Source organism: Passer domesticus, chromosome Z (genome assembly GCF_036417665.1).
Source record: "Passer domesticus isolate bPasDom1 chromosome Z, bPasDom1.hap1, whole genome shotgun sequence".
NCBI classification, from domain to species: domain Eukaryota; kingdom Metazoa; phylum Chordata; class Aves; order Passeriformes; family Passeridae; genus Passer; species Passer domesticus.
The window spans coordinates 61,415,079-61,428,129 of record NC_087512.1 but is presented as its reverse complement, the minus strand read 5'-3'; the positions used below and the strand labels follow the sequence as shown (position 1 = coordinate 61,428,129).

General features: G+C 37.8%; 1 protein-coding gene and 1 long non-coding RNA gene across 5 annotated transcripts in view; one reads left to right on the top strand and one right to left on the bottom strand.

The window, feature by feature from the left end:
- PCSK5 (proprotein convertase subtilisin/kexin type 5) overlaps window positions 1–13,051 on the top strand; it is a 228,560-nt gene that overhangs the window by 77,302 nt on the left and 138,207 nt on the right. The gene's annotated exons all lie outside the window — the stretch shown is intronic.
- On the bottom strand, window positions 3,111–5,471 carry LOC135289911 (uncharacterized). Of its 2 annotated transcripts, none has more exons than XR_010352646.1 (4): window positions 5,371–5,471; window positions 4,887–4,970; window positions 4,543–4,700; window positions 3,111–3,568 (listed from the first exon to the last, which is right to left on the bottom strand). It is a non-coding gene; the product is annotated as an uncharacterized LOC135289911 (long non-coding RNA). The 2 variants fall into 2 exon arrangements; XR_010352647.1 differs by lacking the exon at window positions 5,371–5,471 and adding an exon at window positions 5,082–5,208.

Genomic DNA, 13,051 nt, shown 5'->3' with positions numbered 1-13,051 from the left:
GAGGTAATTTAGACTAGAGAATTCACTTAATGAGGATATGTGTTTCAGATCAACAGAATTAAATGCTTACACCAAGTGCGGTATTGTTGATTCCAGGTACCAATGACTAAATGTCAGGTGTCTAGTGTATCTCGGTGTCACTGCAAATTTCATGGACTTCAGTTAAGATTCTTTGGAAACTGCAGATTTTGGATTGTTTTCTCTAACTAGTGACATGTTCTTTTGTGAAAACCAGGATCTGAACCAAGCTGTCAGAGGTCATTGGTATAGAAGCTGCAGTCAGTGACTGCAATCCTGGTTTATTGTGTTTTGGTTGTATTCTGATTCTAACCTCTTTGCTATTATGGCCACATCCTACCGTGCGACGATTTTAGCAGATGTTACTAGTGAAGTTCAGTCTGTTTCAGCTTACAGACTGAGATGCCACTTTTTACAAGGAACATTGTTAGTGATTTATCAGCTAGTCTCCAAGTTACAATCTAGTGACCTGTCATGGTTTAGAAATGTTATTCCACAGTTTACTGTTCCCACTAAATACTAAAGACCTTGTGTTGCTCCTTTCACTTCTTCTCACTCCCTTACAGTGTGGCTGGAGAGGGGAATTGGAGACACAGAAGGTGAAGATAGTTGGTTGAGATAAGAACAGTTTACTGGGAACAGCAAAGAAATAAGAGGGCCAGTAAGAGAGTGTGCAAGATAGGTGAACAATCCACATGCGATTGCTCACCACAGAACCCAACACCAGACCTCACAGTCCCACAAACAGCACTATGAACAACACTCCTCTCCCCTTCATGGCTCAAGGTGGTATCAAATAACTGGTGGCCTCATCCCTCCTGGCTGCTGCAAAAATTAACCCTCTCCTGGCCAGAACCAACTCATGAACCAAGTGCCATGGTGATGCATGGAGATGACATACTAGATCTTGCCAGTAGTTGCTGCTTGCTTGCCAGTAGTTAAAGGTAAAATAGTAAAAATAAGGAAGATAAACTTTGTGGCTTCCAGAATTGTACTATGATGAAGTATATTAATTTTAAGATTCATTTGGAGCAATTTTTGCTTCCCTTTCTGTTTTAACTGTTACTTAGAGTCTTTGGATGCTGTTATACAATATGCTTATCCTTCAGATTGCTGTAGCTCGGGGGCATCATCATACATGCTTCATTTCTTCTATCTCAGGGTAGAACTGAAAACATGGGGGTAGAATCTTTTAGCAGAAAACTTTCTTTTCTTGAAAGGAAATTGTTTTAAAAACATGGAGCACAAATCCTTACTATATATTGCATTTAATAATACTTTTCTTTTAATGAAAAACCGGTGTTTAACCTGTGGGATGAGATGAGGTGTGCAATAAAACAGAACAGACAACTAACAAACTAACAGTTGATGTTTTGAAGTTCTCATGCTTTGCTATTTCAGAAGAAAATGTTTGCTCATTTGAAGTTTTCTGAAAGTAAATGGGATCTTAGACTTGCTGGAAGCTGAGGACAATTAGCCAGGCTAGAGGAGGGGCAGTCTCTGTTAAGTAAATTCACCTACCCATGGTAGGCACCCCTCATCACTGGTGTTTATGATCAGTACTTGATGACAGCATTTCATATTCACAAGACACTAAAAAATTCATTGGACTACAAGCCTTGGTTAAGTAGCCTTTTGATCCACCTTCCAGCTTCAATAGTGAAAAATCTCATCATGCAGGTTTTGTCAGACTGCCACAAATAGTCTTTTTGTTAAACTCTTTCTAATCTGGTCATTATGTTATCACACTGTGTTACATGGTCCTGTCTGACAACTGTAAGTGGTAAAATTTATAATCTTAGAGAGCCATAGGAAAGAAAATTCTTTGAGTAGTCATTGAAAGTGAGAGAAGTGAAACAGAGGAATAAACAAAACCCAAATTCCAAATTTCAACAGAATTTCTGTTGAAAGATGGCAAAGTAGTCTTTTTTCCATATCCCAGTATCGGTCACTGAGCAGTATTGTTTATTGCTTAACTGGTGTTTGAGGAAAAGAGCTCTTCCTTTTTATGGTGTATAAGACTCTCATGGTCTCAAAACATTTAACTACAACACTTAAGGAAAGCCTTCTTTCTGTTTCTAATTATTGAAGTACCAGACAATGAGCTCACAAATAAAATTAAGTTCTGAAACGTTATGCAACTGCTTCTAGTGCTTTTATGTAAATTACTGATTGCAATGAGTCAGATATTCCCTTACAATTCAAAGTCAACAATAGGAGGGATACAAACTTTTCTGAATTCTTTTCTATCAAGAGTCAGATGTGAAAGGTTTTTTTTGATGTTCTTTTTCCTAGAGTAGTTATTTTTTCTAAGTATGTGTCTGTATTTTGAGGTTTTGAACTTAACGGGGGAGAATTTCAGCTACAGTAGGCTGGTCTGGATGTGGTAAAATGATAAACCAGTTTCAAGTTGCGTGCATGTATACATATACAGCTGAATAGAATTTGAGAGCACAAATACATTTTTTCTGTGCTTTCCACTTTTCAGACATTATAGGTATTGGAGAAGGTTAAAGGGTAGATCCATGTTGATCCATGGTCATTGATTTTGCCAGATGATTTCACAGTTAGTCAGCACAGTGAAAGGTAGTGCAAAATCTGGTTCATTGAGATTTTTCAGCTGGCACAAGCTGGCACTTTGATTACCCTACAAATGTTTGTGGTATCAAGGCTGACCTCTAATTATAGGTTTGATAAAGCAGTTGTGAGTCCAGTGTCAAAAGCTTTTAAATGGAAGCATTTTTACAAATATACTATTAATGGCTGAACTTTGCAAAGTTATGATAGGAATTAATGTCTTAATGGCATTACTAGGGGTTTTTTATAAGAAATTTTCAGATGTTGCATTTTTTACAAATTAAAAGATGTGCATTTATAAGGTTATTGATGCTGCCAGATTTATTTTTATAGCTTTGATTTACATTTCTGTGATTCTGTTATTTTTCTTAAAGATATGGTGAGATTATTCCTTAGACATTTTATCAAAGTTAGATTTCTCTCTTGAAGACAAATTGTCTTTTTTCCTTTTCCTGAAGGAAAATAATCAAGATAGAGAAATTCAGATATAGAAGTAAAGGAATGGATATCACAGATAAAAGTAAGACTTGAATTTATTTCAACAGTTGCCATATTCATCTTTGAAATGAGTCTTTAAGGAGAAATTGAAGGTCCGTTTAATGCAGAACAGCATCAATTGAAATTTAGGATTAAGCACAGTATATATCTTGCACAGCACAGTTGAAATAGCACTCAGAATTTAAGATGGGTAGGAAGTGTGTCTCTGAGCTGGAATATGTTGCAGATCCAGAGTTACATAATCTTAATTTCTTTAAAATGTTTTCACAGCAGTCATCCACTATGAAAAATGGAGTATGCAGACTAGATGAAGATCCATCCATGGCTTGTGTGCACATCACTGTGTTGCTCCTCCTTTTTGTGTTGTAACATTAGGGTCCTTGCATCTGTCAGTATCTCCTTGCATGAAAGAAAATTTTCTGTAAGAGGGTTCCCCTAAACTTGGGATCTCCAGAGGCTTCCAGGTCTTCTTTTCCTGTCAAGGACATCTAAGTATGAAACTCCAGATTGCATTCTTGTATACATAAGATATTTTTCATTTCTGCTTAGGTGTGATTTCAGTAGAACTGATGCAAAATATTTTTGCAAAGTATTTTTTTCTGTGTTATTGGGATTTCCATTACACAGAAGTGTGGAGATTTTAAGTAAAACGAGGTTGCTCAAGCACCTGAGATATCTTCAGATGATACAGATTGGTGTCAGTGTGGAAGAAAAACATGAATCAGAATATACAGTGACTGATAATACACTATCATACAAATATTATGAAACAGAAATATAGAATATAGAATGGAAGGTAAGATATCTAAGTACAGAATGTATCTGTAACAGAGCAGGCTCATGGCCATGAATTTAAAGTGATCAGTTCTTCATAATAAAGGGATTCAGGAAGACTGGACATACTTTAAGATGGAAATCTTAAAGGCAGAGGAGCAGACCACCCTGTTAGGTGAGCCATCAGGAAAGAAAATTGGCCTAGTGTTACAGGGAACTTTTGCAGTAACTCAGATAAAAAATGGTTTTATGACCCTTAGAGGAAGGGGCAGAGAACTCAGGAAGAATATAGTGATAAGTCATGAAGAAAGAAAACTAGAAAGGTGAAATTTCAACTAGAGCTCAGTCTGGCAGCTGGTGTAAAAGATAATAGAAAAATTATATATATATTTATAATATGTATTATTATAATTTATAGTAATAATATATTATTAATGTATTATAAATACATTAAGAACAGAAAGAAGGCCAGTGAAAATCTCCATTCGTTGTTGGACCTGGCTGGCAATACCATCAGCGATGAGGTTGAGATAACTTAATGCTTTCTTTGCCTCAGTCTTTAACAGTAAAGACGACCAACTCCCTAAACTGGTGGGCAGGTACAAAAAGCAGAGTCGACCCACTGCAATCTGGAACAAAGTCATGAGAGACTGGCTGTACCACTTGGAAACTCACAAGTCTATGGGACGGAGTGGGATTCATCCAAACGTAGTGAGGAAGCTGTTGAAAGAGCTCGCTAAGCTGATCTCCAATATTTGTCATCAGTCCTGGCTTTCCAGGGAAATCACAGAAGAATGGAAGTTGGCCACTGTGACACCCATCCCTAAGAAGGGCTGTAAGGAAGTTCCAAGGATCAACAGGCCTTTCAGCCTGGCCTTGGTGCCCCGCGCAGTTTTAAACAGATCATCTTGAGTGTAATCACACGGCGCGTACAGGAGAACCAAGGGATCAGGCCTAGGACACAGGGGTTTAGGAAAGATAAGTCCTGCTTGACTAACCTGGTCTCCTTTTTAACTGACCTGCCTAAGGGATGATGGAAAGTCTGTGCATGTTGTCTGCCTGGCTGCAACCAAGCCTTTAATACTGTCTCCCACGTTATTCTCCTGTAAAAGCCGACAGTTTACAGCTTGGACAGGTGCACTCTTCCCTGGGTTGAAAACCTGACTAGATGTCTGTGGTGTTACATTTTAGTTAAATGGTATGCTCTTTCTCACCCTCGAAAATGTACAGTTTATTCCAAGTCTATGATCCTGCCCTGAAGTATCATGTATCTGTAATCCCATTCACCCAAGTCTTATTCCGTGCCCACTTTGAATCTCTCTCTTAAGCTGTGCGAGTGAGACAAGCTCCCTCTTGGCTCCTTCTCTCCCTAAGATCTCCCTCTCTCCCCCTCCCTTCCCCCTTGTCCCCTTCTCCCTCAGTAGCCGTGCTGCTCCCAGGGGTGGGACCCGCAATAAACCCTCATCTAATCAGCTCCCTCAAAGCCGTGTGGAGTCTCCTTGCCTGCCTGCTGCTGCCCACCAACTATCAGCTTAGGGGGCTTTCCAGGGACTCCCTGGGAGCCCCCTCAAATGAACTGCTACAATTGAACCGCAACAGATTCCAGACCCAGAATGTGGTGGTGAATGATGCTGCATCCAGTTGGCATCTAGTCACTAATGATGTACCCAGGGCTCTGTTAGGTCCAGTCCTGTTGAATATCTTTATTGATTATTTGGGTCAGGTAATTGAGTGTAAAGTGGGTAAATTTGTGGATGATGCCATGTTGGGTGCATGTTGATCTGCTGAAGGGCAGGCAGGTTCTGCAGAGGAATCTGGACAAGACGGATTGATAATCTGAGGCCAAGTGTGTGAGGTTCAACCAGGCCAAGTGCAAAGTCCTGCACTTCAGTTACAACACCCCCATGCAGGATCTCAGGCTGGGGACAGAGCGGCTGGAAAGTGGCCCAGGGAAAAGGACCTGGGGGTGCTGGTTGACAGCCACCCATGAGCCAGAGTGTGGCCAGGTGGCCAAGAAGGCCAATGGCATCCTGGCCTGTGTCAAGAATAGTGGCCAGCAGGACCAGGGCAGTGATTGTTCCCCTGTACTTGGCCTTGGTGAGGCTGCTTCTGGAGTTCTATTTCCAGTCTGAGCCCCTCACTTGAAGAAAGACAGTGAGGTGTTGGAATGTGTCCAGAAAAGGGCAACAGAACTGATGAAGGGTCTTGAGGGTAAGTCTTGTGAGGAGCTGCTGAGGGTCGGGGTATTTAGCCTGGAGAAAAGGAGGTTCAGGGGAGGCCTTATTGCTCTCTACCATTGCCTGAAAGAAGTTCATAGTAAGGTGGGGGTCAGCTTCTTCTCTGAGGCAACCAGCAGCAGGATGAGAGGACATAGTCCCAAACTGCACCAGGGGAGCTTCAGGGTGGACATCAGAAAGAATTTTTTCACTGCAGGGGTTGTTTAAACATTGGAACAGGCTGCCACCAGGTAGTGGAGTCAGTTTCCCCAGAGGCATTCAAGAAAAAGCAAGATGTGGCATATAATGCCATGATCTATTTTACATAGTAGCGATCAGTCAAAGGTTGACTTCACTTCTCCTGAAAGTCTTTTCAAACTTAAATTGTTCTGTGATTCTGTTAAAGAACATAGATAATTAGTTTAAGTCATGGTTATATGTTTTATATTTGTGTTCAGTTACTCACACTGCCCTCTCATTCAAGGACAAGAGGCTCAATAGTGGCACAGCTGGGAACACAGATTCCAGCTGATCAGAGATAAACCATAACATGTAACAGTGTGCTCCATACTAAAGCTGGGGGCATTATTGCCAAAGTAAGTGTTTGGAGAGTGGCTGGGCATTAACTCTGCTTGTGAGACATGCTGAGTAATTGCCTATGGCTCACTTAATTATGTTTTACTTATTTTCATTTATTTATTAAACTGTTTTTATCTCAAATGATAAGTTTTTCTCTCATCTGCTTTTTCAATTCTCCCACCAATCCCAATGGGAAGGAGGGAGCAAGTGACTGGGTTGGAGCTAGCTATCTGCCAGGGTCAAAATCTCAGCCTTTTAAAAATGTACTAGTTCTCAGGAGTTTAGTAACTAATAACTTTGGAAGGCTTCCTTATGGCAACAGATATCTGAAACATTATTCCTGCAAGCTCACTGCAAGTTTCACTGTTAAGTTGACCATGGGATCTTTGGTAGTATAAGCTACTAGTATAAGCTATTCTTTTGCATATGTAATAGACACATTCTGGTGTAAGGGTCCTACAGTACAGGAAAGTATTCAAACATGGAGCTGTTGCAGAGTTGCTGATCCCACAGTTGCTGTGCTGGTCCATTTGTCTATGTAAAGCATCACATAACTGGCAAAGCAATGGAGATGGAAGGAAAAAAATGAGAACAAAAGTAGAAAATCAACTTAACTCATTTGATTCCTTTAACTCATATAATTTCAGGTGTTACATGTTACAACAGCAGATACTTTTGTCAGAGGAAATTGTGTTGTCTACAGATATATTGGACACTTCAAATGCATAGGAAACTATCTATCTCCGAAGCAGGTCAAGGACCCCTGAAACCTTAGAAATCAACTTGGCAGCTCTAAGAACAAGTAGATGAAAATCTTAAACCAAATAAATTACATCACTTGGTTTCTTCGTGCTCAATTAGGTTGTGGTATCAAGTCTTTTAATTCACAAAGCAAACATCTACCATAGGCAAGCAGTAATATGGAAGAAAACATTCTTGCTCCTCATTGAAATATTCCTGCCTCTCACTGGCTTAAATGTAGTTAGCTGGCTTGTGCAGGGATGCTAAAAATCTGCAGTCCAAAGTTTTACTCCTGGCTTTGTTTACAAATATTATATGGTGAGTTGCTTGTAGAACAAAGAAAAGTGTGTACAACTTAAATATTTGTTCTGTAAGTTTTTATTAAGATGTGGCTGTTCTAGTAGAGGTGTTTCCTTTAGTCTCAGATTTGCAGTTCAAGCTTTTGGTACTTCTTCAGTAGAATGAGAATGGAAGTCTCTTCTTACATCCAAAAAGTATTACTTTTTAAATACTTCAGATATTATAGTAAAAGTGGTGAAGTGCATGCAAGTGCAAAATCAAATTTGTGTGGCTTAGTTAATCACTTTTTCAAAAAAAGATGACATACTGCTTCACCTGTGTCCATCTCAGCCAAAGCTCTTCTTACTGTGCACAGATATCATAGTGCAGCCAGTATATAGTAACCTTTCCCAAGTACAAGTGTGTTCACTGTAGGTGGTACCTTTGGAATTTTCAGCAGCAGCTTTCTAACAGATTTTATTCATTGTGTCCAAGACTTTGTTTTCTAAGGATATCTTGGGTAAATATGGGTGGATCTTCTTTGGAATAGCAAATACATGGTGTAGCCAAAATAATAATTCTGTTGTGTGCCAGTTCATACTCTAAAGCTTTCAAAGACTATTGAAAATTGTAATAGATAATTGACTTTGAATATTCATATATTCAGAAACACTAATAACAGTTCATTAGTGCAAGAAGATATAAATCAGAAGATTAAATTAATAGGAACCATTCATAAAGTTTCTGATTTGTGTAAATTACATTGGGAGTGACACTAACTTGGTTTGCAATCTGAGGCCTTGTTCCCAAATTAGGATTAATTTTAGACTCAAAAGACAAAACCTGAAACTCTGCTCATTATCTATATTTTTATGTGAAGAATTACTGTGAGGCATCATTTTTCAAATCTCATTCCTAAATATACTTATGTCAGGTATATTCATTTTTCTTATTTCATTTTATTTTTCATTTTTCATTTTTGAGATGAGCAAGGGTAAATTAAAGTGAAGTGTTGTTAAAATAGTATAAGAAGCTGTCTGCAAAGATCTTTGCTCATTTAAATACACTTACTTTTATATCTTTCTTTACTTACCATGAGAGTTTGTGTCAAGTCTTTCAAGAAAACTGTAGAGGGGCAGCCATATACCCAACTTTATACCTTCTTCTCCCCAAAGAAGCAAGTATTTCTTTTTTGTGGAAATACTGTGGATTTCATCCAGAGATACCTGAAGTCCTGAATGATCCAATGTAGGTTACTTTACTGCTGTACATCTTTACATACTTTACATCTTCTGGCAGTATTAATAAGTGAGAGAGGGCCATGATCCCAAAGAATTAGTGGATGTACTGGGAAAGTGGTTTATTCTGTTTGTTATTTTTAGCAGTTGCATTGGGAAGTTTCAAGGATACCTTTATGGGCAAGAGTACAGAGTCACCCTGCTGTTATTCAAAGTTAATCAAGTAATTTTATTAGGATACTGCAAAATCTTCAGTTGTAGGATTGTGTTTTAGTCACTGAGACTGTTGTAGACTCAGATAATTAGGAACAGAGGATTTAAATTTTGTGTTGAACCAATAATCCCAAGTGTAAAAATTTAGCTAAATTAACTATTTTTAAAAAGTACTTCAATTTTTTTTTATTTTATAAAAACACATTCCTGATTTTGTCCTTTTTCCCTCATTTAAGATGCGTAACGTAGTTGTTCCCCTTACCATTTTGCTAGCCAAGATTTGAACTTGGGCTTTTGTTTGTCTTTTTTCTGTATGCATGAGCAAAGTGATAAAGCTATCTAATCTCAGAGATTAAGATTGAGAAAAGTGTAGACAGGTATTCGATTCTTACCAAGTGTTTGTGCTACAGAATCACAGGATTAACTAGGTTAAAAGACCATCAAGTCCAACCTATGATCCATCACCAACTTGTCATGGGAGCCCTGAGTGCCACATCCAGTCTTTTCTTAAACACCACCAGGGACAGTGACTCCACCACCTCCCTGGGCAGCCCAGTCCAATGCTCCATCATTCCTTCCATGAAGAAATTCTTGCTGATGTCCAGCCTAAACCCTACCTGGTGCATCTTAAGACTGCTTGCTGTTGTCTGGAGGAAGAAACAAACCCGATCTGGGAGTTGTAGACAGTGATAAGGTCTCCCCTGAGGCTCCCTTTCTTCTCTATTCTTTAAGCTGTACAAAAGAGACTGCCTGAATTGCTTGTAACCTCCTTGTTCTAGGATTTTCCACCCTTTCTACAGTCTCTCAATTAACCTGGTTGAGAGGTTATAAAAAGAACTTTTTACTTTTGTGTCAGGGGAGTCTTGAAGTCTTAAGGAGCCTCATATGCTTCAGTTTCAAAAGGAGACAAAGTAGTGTTTTTCGTTAGTTATGTCTAGGTAGTCATATACTCTTCCAGGGTAATACTAGTCTTGATGTTACTGTTGAACAGGTTTAATTCCAGAGCACAGGAGCTGATCTGGACCAGTTTTACTTGTGATTTGCTTTAGTAACTTAAGAGCAAGAGTTGGATTGCCCACCTTGAGAAGGTTACTGTACTTAGTGTGAAAAGCAGTATGAGAAAAAAAGCTCAGCTGAAAGTTTTGCTGTCCTGGTGAATGAACTGTTGTATTTCTTCTCACCAATGTTTTTTTTTTCCTTCCCAAAAAGAGGCTGAATAAAAATTTTCCCTTGGATTAAAGCATATTGTGACATCAGTATATATTTTTATAAAATAAAAAAAATTATATTTTATAAATTTTTCTTTTATAAAAATAATAAATATTTTAATAAAATTTTTTATACATTAGACTATATACTTGGCTAAATATATTATTTACTGATTTTGTTTGATTTTTTAAATTCTACATCTTATTTCATTGCCTCCATCAAACCATCTATTCATTGTTTGTTTTGAAAATAAAGAAAAAAGGCATATTTGTTTTAAATGTTTAGTTAATTTTCCCACTCACAAAAACAACACTGTAAAATGCTAATGAAATTGTAGAGGCATATTCCTTTCCTAGACTTGCATCAGAATTCACACTTGTGACAAATTAGCTGCTAATAGCTAACAAATGCTTAAAGAGTGGCAAGTCAGCATTGCTTTTACCCATGTTGTTAAGGTTAAAATTTGCGTGTCTGACGTGTGAAGTGTTCCATGTGTTTGTTTTAATGCTGTCATCTTTGATTTTGTGAGAAATAGAAGAGATATTTTCAAATTGTTCTAAAAGCAACTTCCTATAATCATGCAAAAAGTCATTACCCCTGGGGACGTTGACTGGAGATCTTCCAGTCCTGTGCTGTAACCACATTACGATACCGAGATGCTGAGAAACAGTATCCTGCCTGCGATGACACCCAGGTCTTTGGCATTTTTCTTGTTATCTCACATTGAAGATTTGTGTAACTTGTTTTTCACATTTAGTCTGTCATCTTTCTCCATGGTTAATGTCCAAATATCTCTCCTTTGGGAAGTAGCTTTATTATTGCTATTTTTCAGCTGTAGCAGATTATGTTTTAAAGGCAAAAGATTGATATTTGCTTGCCCATGCTTTTAGCATGTGGCAGTTCCTTTTTATGTCCTTATTCACATGTGCCTAGAAAATCATCTCAACCTAGTGTCAATTTGGAAAGTGTTTTCCACCCTTCAGATTATTAGAGAACGTTTATAGATAAACAGCTCTAAGAGAATATTTTTTCTGTGCTATATAAGACATTAGCCTGGGATGCAATAGAGAGCATTTCTAATGATTGCTGTTAAAATATGTTTTTTCTCCTGCTGTTATTACATTGTAACCCTTCAGATACCACATTTCCTGTTGAGGATTATATTGCAGCTTAAGAGACAACTTCAAAAACATTTGAAAGTTTGAGTAAAGAAGGGTTTTGCAAAAAATAAATTCCAGCTCAGGTATTTTCCTACAAATACCAGTAGATACCCAAATTTTCATTCTTTCTCTTTCCATAGGATTGAAATTGTTATAACTTTTAAAATTCCTTTATTCCTATAATTTTCAGTCTCCACCAACCACATAGTTTAGTTCATGTTAGAGGTTACATCCCTGGGATTCTGCTCTAATTTATAATAATGACTAAGTTGGATTTTTATTTCTTAGTACGAATGCATTGTCTTTATGCATAGGAAATTTCCTTTTCTGAGAAAAAGGGCATCCCAAGAGGGCACATCAAAGCACATACAACTATACTCTAGAAATGGTAGAAATACCTGCAGACATCAGCTTAGTGCATATAATTTATTAATAAATCATTCCATGCCTGGTGAAAGGCATGTGGCTAAACTGCAGCTTCCCAGACAGAGACTGCATTGCCAAGAAATCCCTCATAGGTACCAAGTTTGGGAAGATGTGATGGGAGGATGGTCTTTCAGTAGAGAAAGTGAGCAGAGCTGATGTTGCGCACATTACTTGGTGTGGGGTAACCAGCATGTTTGATGATACAGTGGAAATCTTACCTTTTGACAGGGTCTGATCGATGTAGCTACCAAAGTAGCAGGTATATATTCCATTTGGAGCCAAGGAGAAATTTGAGCTGTTTGTTCCATTCTTTTCCAGGCAGCCTCCCTCCTTCAAGTGTGGCTTCTATCCATTCACTTTCTCTACCGAAAGACCTTTCTCCCATCACATCTTCCCAAACATGGTACCTATGAGGGTTTTCTTGGTAACGCAGTCTCTGTCTGGGAAGCTGCAGTTTAGCCACATGCCTTCTACTAGGCAGGGAATGATTTATTAATGAATTATATGCACTAAGCTGATGTCTGCAGGTGGTTCTACATTTCTAGAGTGTAGTTGTATGTGCTTTGATGTTAGCGTGAAAATACCTCAAACTTGCATGTGACACCTAACAAAACATAATAAAAAAAAAGCATGTTTGGATATAATGTCTTGTAAAACTTTTTAAGACAGGTATTTTCATTTAAATAATAAGACATTTTTAAAAGACATTACTTCAAATACAGAGCTAGAAGACTATTTGGAAATACTTTAAAATAAAGAGGGTTGTTTTCAAATCTTGTTTTCCTTTGTGAGTTTTGAATTATTTACTTCAGGCTTTTCAAATTAATTCTATAAATGGGTAAGACATTTATTTGCCAGTTAAAGTCAAACAGGCTTTTTTCAAATGCAGAAGAATTAGGCTTTAAAATTAGTCTTCATATGAAAAAAAAACTTCAAATTTAATCTTGAAAAATTCTCTGGTCCAGTTTGGCAACCAAATAATGAATTGTGACAGATCAATAGGAAATTAGTTGAGATAATATAACTGTGAAATCTTGAGCCAGCTTTAGTATTAAGTATCATTCAGTTTCCAACTTGTCAGTTTGATATCGTGAATAAAGCTTATACTTTTCTCATAGGTTAT